The sequence below is a fragment of the Arachis hypogaea genome, chromosome 15 (assembly GCF_003086295.3).
Source record: "Arachis hypogaea cultivar Tifrunner chromosome 15, arahy.Tifrunner.gnm2.J5K5, whole genome shotgun sequence".
NCBI classification, from domain to species: Eukaryota; Viridiplantae; Streptophyta; class Magnoliopsida; order Fabales; family Fabaceae; genus Arachis; species Arachis hypogaea.
Genome location: NC_092050.1, coordinates 40,302,059 through 40,312,040, shown reverse-complemented (window position 1 = coordinate 40,312,040; position 9,982 = coordinate 40,302,059). Strand labels below are relative to the sequence as shown.

Here is a 9,982-nt window from a genome sequence, read left to right as displayed (position 1 = left end):
TTTCCTTTCCCCTTTCTAGAGGATTCTCCAGTCTTAGGTGCCATCAATGGTAATGGAAAAACAAAAAGCTTATGCTTTTACCACACCAAACTTAGAATTTTGCTCGCCCTCGAGCAATAAAAGAAAGAATAGATGAAGAAGAGGAAGAAATGGAGGAGAGGGAGAGTGGGGAGTGTTTCGGCCAAGAAGGGTGTAGAGGGGTGTGTTGTGTGAATTTGATGAAGAATGGAGGGCTTTATATAGGGAAGGGAGGGGGGGAAAGGTTTCGGCCATATGGGTGGGTTTGGGTGGGAAATTGGTTTTGAATTTTTGAAGGTAGGTGGAGTTTATGAGGTAGGTTTATGGGGAAGAGTGGATGGATGTGAGTGGTGAAGAGGTGATGGGGAAGAGAGTTTGAGGTGATTGGTGAAGGGTTTTTGGGGAAGAGTATTTATGGGGTTGTGTGAAAGAAAGTGGTGAAAAGAAGTAAGTGGAGGTAGGTGGGGATCCTGTGGGGTCCACAGATCCTGAGTGGATCCTGTGGGGTCCACAGATCCTGAGGTGTTCAAGTATTTACATCCCTGCACCCATTAGGCATGTAAAAATGCCTTAGCACACAACTCTGGGCATTCAGCGCCAGGTTCGTGGCCATTTTGGGCGTTCAACGCCCAATTGTGTGCCATTTCTGGCGTTGAATGCCAGAACCATGCCTGTTCTGGCATTCAGCGCCCAGAAGATGCCCATTTTGGGCGTTCAGCGCCAGAACCATGCTCTGTTCTGGCGCTGAACGCCAGACAGATGCTCCTCCAGGGTATGATTTTTCTTCTGCTGTTTTTGATTCCGTTTTCAATTTTTTTATATTTATTTTGTGACTCCACATGATCATGAACCTACAAAGACATATAACTAAGAAAAATATAGTTAGATAAATAAAAATTGGGTTACCTCCTAACAAGCACTTCTTTAATGTCAATAGCTTGACAGTGGGCTCTCATGGAGCCTCACAGATGTTCAGAGCATTGTTGAAACTCTCCAACACCAAACTTAGAGTTTGGATATGGGAGTTCAATACCAAACTTAGAGTTTGACTGTGGGGGCTCTGGTTGACTCTGTTTTGAGAGAAGCTTTTTCTGCTTCCTCTCCATGGTTGCAGAGGGAGATCCTTGAGTTTTAAACACAAGGGAGTCCTCATTCCATTGAAGGACTATTTCACCTCTGTCAACATCAATCACAGCTCTTGCTGTGGCCAGGAAAGGTCTTCCTAGGATGATGGATTCATCCTCTTCCTTTCCAGTATCCAGGACTATGAAATCAGTAGGGATGTAAAGGCCTTCAACCTTTACTAACACGTCCTCTACTTGTCCATATGCCTGTTTTCTAGAATTGTCTGCCATCTCTAATGAGATTTTTGCAGCTTGCACCCCATAGATTCCCAGTTTCTCTATTACAGAGAGGGGCATGAGGTTTATTCCTGAACCAAGGTCACACAGGGCCTTAAAGATCATGGTGCCTATGGTACAGGGTATTATGAACTTTCCAGGATCCTGTCTCTTCTGAGGCAATGTCAGTTAATCCAGATCACTTAGTTCATTAATGAACAAGGGAGGTTCAACTTCCCAAGTATTAATGCCAAATAATTTGGCATTCAGCTTCATGATTGCACCAAGAAACTTGGCAGTTTGCTCTTCAGTAACATCCTCATTCTCTTCAGAAGAGGAATACTCATCAGAGCTCATGAATGGCATAAGGAGGTTCAATGGAATCTCTATGGTCTCTAGATGAGTCTCAGATTCCTTTGGTTCCTCAGAGGGAAGCTCCTTATTGATCACTGGACGTCCCAGGAGGTCTTCCTCCTTGGGATTCACATCCTCTCCTTCCCTTACAGGTTCGGCCATGGTGCTTATGTTAATGGCCTTGCACTCTCCTTTTGGATTCTCTTCTGTATTGCTTGGGAGAGTACTAGGAGGGATTTCAGTGATTCTTTTACTCAGCTGGCCCACTTGTGCTTCCAGATTTCTAATGGAAGATCTTGTTTCATTCATGAAGCTCACAGTGGCCTTGGATAGATCAGAGACTAGATTTGCTAAATTAGAAGCATTTTGTTCAGAGTTCTCTGTCTGTTGCTGAGTGGATGATGGAAAAGGTTTATTATTGTTAAACCTGTTTCTTCCACCATTATTAAAGCCTTGTTGAGGCTTTTGATCCTTCCATGAGAAATTTGGATGATTTCTCCATGATGAGTTATAGGTGTTTCCATAAGGTTCACCTAAATAATTTACCTCTGCTATTGCAGGGTTTTCAGGATCATAAGCTTCTTCTTCAGAAGATGCCTCTTGAGTACTGTTGGATGCAGCTTGCATTCCATGCAGACTATGAGAGATCATATTGACTTGCTGAGTCAATATTTTATTCTGAGCCAATATTGCATTCAGAGTATCAACTTCAAGAACTCCCTTCTTCATAGGCGTCCCATTACTCACAGGATTCCTTTCAGAAGTGTACATGAACTGGTTATTAGCAACCATGTCAATGAGTTCTTGAGCTTCTGTAGGAGTTTTCTTTAGGTGAATAGATCCACCTGCAGAAATGTCCAGTGACATCTTTGATAGCTCAGATAAACCATCATAGAATATATCCAGGATGGTCCATTCTGAAAGCATGTCAGAAGGACACTTTTTGGTCAACTGTTTGTATCTTTCCCAAGCTTCATAGAGGGATTCACCTTCTTTCTGTCTGAAGGTTTGAACATCAGCTCTAAGCTTGCTCAGCTTTTGAGGAGGAAAGTACTTGGCTAAGAAAGTCGTGACCAGCTTATCCCAAGAGTTCAGGCTGTCTTTGGGTTGAGAATCCAACCATAATCTAGCTCTATCTCTTACAGCAAAAGGGAAAAGCATGAGCCTGTAGACTTCAGGATCTACTCCATTAGTCTTAACAGTATCACATATCTGCAAGAATTCAGTTAAGAACTGAAAAGGATCTTCAGATGGAAGTCCATGAAACTTGCAGTTCTGCTGCATCAGAGAAACTAATTGAGGTTTCAGCTCAAAGTTGTTTGCTCCAATGGCAGGAATGGAGATGCTTCTTCCATGTAAATTGGAATTAAGTGCAGTAAAGTCACCAAGCATCTTCCTTACATTATTATTATTTTCGGCTGCCATCTCCTCTTCCTGTTCGAAAATTTCTGAAAGGTTATCTCTGGATTGTTGTATTTTAGCTTCTCTTAGTTTTCTCTTCAGAGTCCTTTCAGGTTCCGGATCTGCTTCAACAAGAATATTCTTGTCTTTGCTCCTGCTCATATGACAAAGAAGAGGGCACAGAAAAAATAATAATAATAATAGAGACCCTTTATACCACAGTATAGGGATCCCTTTGTGAGTGGAAGAAAAGAGGGAGAGATAAAGAATGTAATGTAATGGAAGAAACACAACTGTGAGGAGGGTTGAGATGTGAGATGAGATGTTACTAAATGAATGAATAAATAGAATAAGATGGGAGAGGGAGAATTTTCGAAAAATATTTTTGAAAAAGAGTTAGTGATTTACGAAAATGGTTTTTGAAAAATGTTAGTATTTTTCGAAAACTTTTTTTTAAAATCAAAAATAAAAATAAGAATAATTAGTTAATTAAAAAGAAATTTTTGAAAAAGAGGGAAGATATTTTCGAAAATTAGAGAGAGAGAGTTAGTTAGGTAGTTTTGAAAAAGTTAAGAAACAAACAAAAAGTTAGTTAGTTAGTTGAAACGAATTTTGAAAAGATAAGAAGTTAGGAGGTTAGAAAAGATATTTTGAAACCAACTTTTTGAAAAAGGTAAGATAAGAAGATATTTTAGAAATTAGTTTTGAAAAAGATTTGATTTTTAAAATCTCAATTAATGACTTGATTCATAAGAAATCACTAGATGTGATTCTAGAACTTAAAGTTTGAATCTTTCTTAACAAGCAAGTAACAAACTTCAAATTTTTTAATCAAAACATTAATTGATTATGTTATTTTCGAAAATTTGATATAAAAATAAGAAAAAGATTTTTGAAAAATATTTTTGGAATTTTCGAAAATAACTAAGAATTTTGAAAAAGATTTGATTTTTGAAAAAGATTTTGAAAAAGATAAGATTTTCAAATTGAAAATTTGATTTGACTCATAAGAAACAACTTGATTTTAAAAATTTTTGAAAAAGTCAACTCAAATTTTCGAATTTGATGAGAGAAAAAGGGAAAGATATTTTTTTGTTTTTTTAAATTTTTATGATGAGAGAGAAAAACACTAAAGAGATGCAATGCATGAAATTTTTAGATCAAAACATGTGATGCATGCAAGAATGCTATGAATGTCAAGATGAACACCAAGAACACTATGAATGTCAAGATGAACATCATAGACACAATTTTGAAAAATTTTTAATGCAAAGAAAACATGCAAGACACCAAACTTAGAATTCTTTAATGCTTACGCACTAAGAATTCAAGAATGCATATGAAAAACACCATACAACACAAAACAAAAAATCATCAAGATCAAACAAGAAGACTTACCAAGAACAACTTGAAGATCATGAAGAACACTATGAATGCATGAGAATTTTTGAAAAATACAAGATGCATATGCAAGTGACACCAAACTTATGATATGACTCATGACTCAAACAAGAAACACAAAAATTGTTTTTGATTTTTATGATTTTCTAATTTTTTTTGTACTTTTTTTTCGAAAATTATTTGTAAAAGAAAAAATAAGGATTCCAAAATTTTTTAATATGAATTCCAGGAGTCTTGCATTCTTATTCTAAAGCTTCAGTCCAGGAATTAGACATGGCTCACTAGCCAGCCAAGCTTTCAATGAAAGCTCCGGTCCAAAACACTAGACATGGCCAATGGCCAGCCAAGCTTCAGCATATAATTCAGACATGACACGCCTGACATACTCATTCCCAAAGGAATTAGACATGGCTTTACAGCCAGCCAGGCTTCAACATGCCTCATGAAACACTAGAATTCATTCTTAAAAATTTTGAATAAAATTTTTGAAAACATTTTTATTTTTTCGAAAACAGATGAGAAAATTTTAGAAATATTTTTGAAAAATTTTTGAAAATAAAATAAAAAGAAAATTACCTAATCTGAGTAACAAGATGAACCGTCAGTTGTCCAAACTCGAACAATCCTCGGCAACGGCGCCAAAAACTTGGTACGCGGAATCGTGATTACACTTTAATTATGTAAAGTTCATTGCTCTTTCTTTTCCTGGAAATGGTGCCAAAAACATGATGCCAAAACCACGGTTCACAACTCCGTGTAACTGACCAGCAAGTGCACTGGGTCGTCCAAGTAATACCTTACGTGAGTAAGGGTCGAATCCCACAGAGATTGTTGGTATGAAGCAAGCTATGGTCACCTTGAAAATCTCAGTTAGGCAGATATAAATTGATAATAGTGTTTTCGAATAATAATTAATAGAATAGGGATAGAAATACTTATGTAATTCATTGGTGAGAATTTCAGATAAGTGAATGGAGATGCTTTCGTTCCTCTGAACCTCTGCTTTCCTGCTATCTTCATCCAATCAGTCTTACTCCATTCCATGGCTGGCTTTATGTGATACATCACCACTGTCAATGGCTACTTTCGGTCATCTCTCGGGAAAATGATCCAATGCCCTGTCACGGCACGGCTAATCGTCTGGAGGCATCACCCTTGTCAATGGCTTCATCTTATCCTCTCAGTGAAAATGGTCAACGCACCCTGTCACGGCACGGCTATTCATCTGTCGGTTCTCGATCATGCTGGAATAGGATTTACTATCCTTTTGTGTCTGTCACTAACGCCCTGCAATCGCGAGTTTGAAGCTCGTCACAGTCATTCATTCATTGAATCCTACTCAGAATACCACAGACAAGGTTTAGACTTTCCGGATTCTCTTGAATGCCGCCATCATTCTAGCTTATGCCACGAAGATTCCGATTAAGAGATCTAAAAGATATTCATTCTAGCTTGTTGCATGTAGAACGGAAGTGTTTGTCAGGCACGCGTTCATAAGGGATAATGATGATGAGCGTCACATAATCATCACCTTCATCATGTTCTTGGGTACGAATGGATATCTTAGAAGCGAAATAAGATGAATTGAATAGAAAACAGTAGTACTTTGTATTAATCCTTGAGGAACAGCAGAGCTCCCCACCTTAATCTATGGAGTGTAGAAACTCTACCGTGAAAATACATAATTGAAAGGTCCAGGCATGGACGAGATGGCCAGCCCCCAAAACGTGATCAATAGATCAAAAGATAATCCAAAGATCCAAAGATCTCTAATACAATAGTAAGAGGTCCTATTTATGATAAACTAGTCACTAGGGTTTACAGAAGTAAGTAATTGATGGATAAATCCACTTTCGGGGCCCACTTGGTGTGTGTTTGGGCTGAGCTTGAGTGTTACACGTGTAGAGGTTATTCCTGGAGTTGAACGCCAGTTTCTGTGCCAGTTTGGGCGTTCAACTCTGGTTTTGGATCCTTTTCTGGCGCTGGACGCCAGAATTGGGCAGAGAGCTGGCGTTGAACGCCAGTTTGCGTCATCTATTCTTGGCCAAAGTATGGACTATTATAAATTGCTGGAAAGCCCTGGAAGTCTACTTTCCAACGCAGTTAGAAGCACGCCATTTCTAGTTCTGTAGCTCCAGAAAATCCACTTTGAGTGCAAGGAGGTCAGAATCCAACAGCATCAGCAGTCCTTCTTCAACCTCTGAATCTGATTTCTGCTCAAGTCCCTCAATTTCAGTCAGAAAATACCTGAAATCACAGAAAAACACATAAACTCATAGTAAAGTCCAGAAATGTGAATTTAACATAAAAACTAATGAAAACATCCCTAAAAGTAACTAGATCCTACTAAAAATATACTAAAAACAATGTCAAAAAGCGTATAAATTATCTGCTCATCAGTCTTCCTCATCACTCGAGTCATAGATTGGAGGTTGAGAGAAATCTACCTCTGCATCATCTTCGTATTCATCTGGGGAAGACTCTTCAATCTCAGAGACTTCACTTGCGGATGCAAGTTCATTACTAAGAGAGCTAGACTTGTGACTATCATCATCAAGGGAATTTGTGTCCTGGGTTATTCCGTCTGATTCTTCATAAACAACTTGCCTTGGAGATTGTACAATATCCTCCTTAGCATCAACTGTAGCGTCCTTGATGGAGTTCTCCTCAGTTCTGGATTCCCATGGAGGTTCAGCATCTCCTAGATCTTCAACCAACTCTTCTTCTTGAACAATGACAGTTTCTTCTACTTGTTCTAGTACGAATTCATTCTCTGTCTTGTTCATTGGAGTTTCTGGTATCTCCTTCATGCTACGCTCTTTTTTTAGACTGTTCACATGGGGCTGCGGCTGATCCTTGTGTAATTGAGCGCCTAGAAACCCATTGAATTACTACTTGCTCCAGTTGTCGAATGGTTGTTTGAAATTTATTTACTGTTTCCTTTAGGCGAACCTCTGCTTCGCGGGTTGCCGGACTTGGACATGATACATAGGAAAGTGGAGGTGATTGGGAGTGATTGGATTGATACTGGGGTAAGGAAGGATCATATGGTGGCGAATGGTGAAGAGAAGCTTGTGAGTGTGGTGGTTCGAGGTTATGTTGAAAGGATGGTTTATATACACGGGGTGGGGCTTGTTGGTAGTTACAAGGTTGTCCACCATATCTTTCAGCTGGGTATGCACGGTAGAATGGTCTTTGTCCAGGATATCTCGGAGGGTGTTGCTGCCTAAAGGGTTGATTAGATCCTCTTGGCTCCATCCATCCTTGATTGGTCTGACCTTGATGCACATTCCTGCTGTAACTTCTATTTCCTTCAACAAAGTTAGAACCAAACTCAAAGCGAGAGGGGTGAGAGTTCATGGTAGCAAATAAAGATAAAAAGGAAGAACAAAAATAAATAAACAAGTAAAAGAAAAATATTTACAATAATCAATAATAAGGCACACGTTAGCAGTTCCCCAGCAACGGTGCCATTTTGAAGAACTGAAGATTGATAGTTTAGAGGTTATAAAAACCCTCGTTGTAAGTATAGTTACTAAACCAAGCAATCAACCTTTCTTACAAACATTTTGGTTGTCACAAGTAACAAACCCCTTTTAAAATTGATAACCGAGTATTTAAACCTCGGGTCGTCTTCTCAAGGAACTGCAAGGAAGTATGTTCTTATTATTGGCTATAAAGGTCGTAATTGGGGTTTAGAAGGTGAGAAGCAAGTGATTTGAATGACAAGTAAAGTAAATGGCAATTAAAATAAATAAATACTTGTAAAGTAAACTTTTGGCAAGGTAAGAGAAATTGGAAGTCCAACTTAACTATCTCTCTCAACAATAATGAAAGTTGAATCTAAATTCCACTTAGTTGACCTTTACTAAAGCAAAAGAAAGTCAAGGGGCTAATTAGTTTAACCTTCGAATCCTATTTATTTCCTAAGAAAAAGTTGGGATTAGTGAAGTTCAGTTCAATTAGCAAGATAGCGATTATCAGTTATGTTGAGTTTGATAATGTTGAGTTACTGATTTCTTAACCAAGACCAAAAGGGGAAAAAGTAAAATTGCTGGAATAAAGATGTCCTTAGATGGAAAGCAATGGTAACACAAATTAAAGAGAAAGCAATCAATAACTGAAATACCTCAAATAATCATTAATTCAAATCATAACATGGAAAGGGTTCATAAGTCAAGTTGGCAATATTTATAGATACGAATAAAAGCATTAAAGTAAAAGTAGCACAGAAACATAAATCAAAGTAAATAGTAAACTTGGATCAAGAGTTACTCTTAAAAACTAAGAGAAGTCCTAAATCCTTATCCTAATCCTACGAGAGAGAGGAGAGAACCTCTCTCAAACTAAATCTAAATCATGGAAAGTGAAAATTGGCGAGCTCTCTCTTTAATGGATGCATTTCCTCACTTTATAGCATCTAATCTGTGTTTTCTGGGCCAAAAATTGGGTAAAAACCAGCCCAGAAATTGCCCCCTGCGTATTCTGGTACGTTCAGGTCGCGGACAAGTGACGCGGAGGCGTCGTCCATGCGGCCGCGCGGATTGAAGTTCGCAGATGCAACGCGTCCAAGTGGATCACGCATTCGCGTCGCCTAGCATCAAGGAAACTATTGCCTATTATATATCAAATCGAAGCCCCGGACGTTAGCTTTCCAACGCAACTAGAACGACATCGTTTGGACCTTTGTAGCTAAAGTTATAGCCATTTGAGTGCGAAGAGGTCAAGCTGGACAGCTTAGCAGTTTCTCCAACTTCTTGTATTCCTTCCACTTTTGCATGCTTCCTTTCCAACCTCTGAGCCATTCCTGCCCTGTAATCTCTGAAAGCACTTAACACACATATCAAGGCATTTAATGGTAATAAGAGAGGGTTAATAATAAGCAAATATAAGATCAAAGAAGCATGTTTTCAATCATAGCACAAAACCAGGAAGGAAAATATAAAACATGCAAATAGTATGAATAAGTGGGTAAAGAGTTGATAAAAACTACTCAATTGAGTACAAGATAAACCATAAAATAGTGGTTTATCAACCTCCCCACACTTAAACAATAGCATGTCCTCATGCTAAGCTCAAGAGAAGCTATAAAAATGAAGAGGAATGGTAGGATGTATGAAATGCAATCCTATCTATATGAATGCAACTACATGCAAAATGTTTCTACCTACTTGGTTTAAAAGTAAACAAGTTCTCCAAGACAAATACAAACCAATTTTCACTAATTCAAATCGTACAATAAAAAGCAAGTAAACTTGTAAGAAGACAGCTCATGAAAGCAGGGAACATAGAATTAAGCACTAAACCCTTACTGGTAGTGTATATCACTCTATCTCTCAAGTGTCTAGGGTTAATCACTGTACTCTTCTCTAGTCATGCTTTCTAAACTTTGTTCTTCATCTAACCAATCAACAAGTATTTAATGTATCAATGCAAACATCATGAGGTCTTTTCAAGGTTGTAATGGG

The 9,982-nt window shown here is 38.2% G+C and overlaps 1 non-coding gene across 1 annotated transcript; it reads left to right on the top strand.

The window, feature by feature from the left end:
• The first annotated feature begins 2,633 nt into the window (after window positions 1–2,633).
• Window positions 2,634–2,741, top strand: LOC112752461 (small nucleolar RNA R71). The gene has a single exon (XR_003176897.1). It is a non-coding gene; the product is annotated as a small nucleolar RNA R71 (small nucleolar RNA).
• The last annotated feature ends 7,241 nt before the right edge of the window (window positions 2,742–9,982 follow it).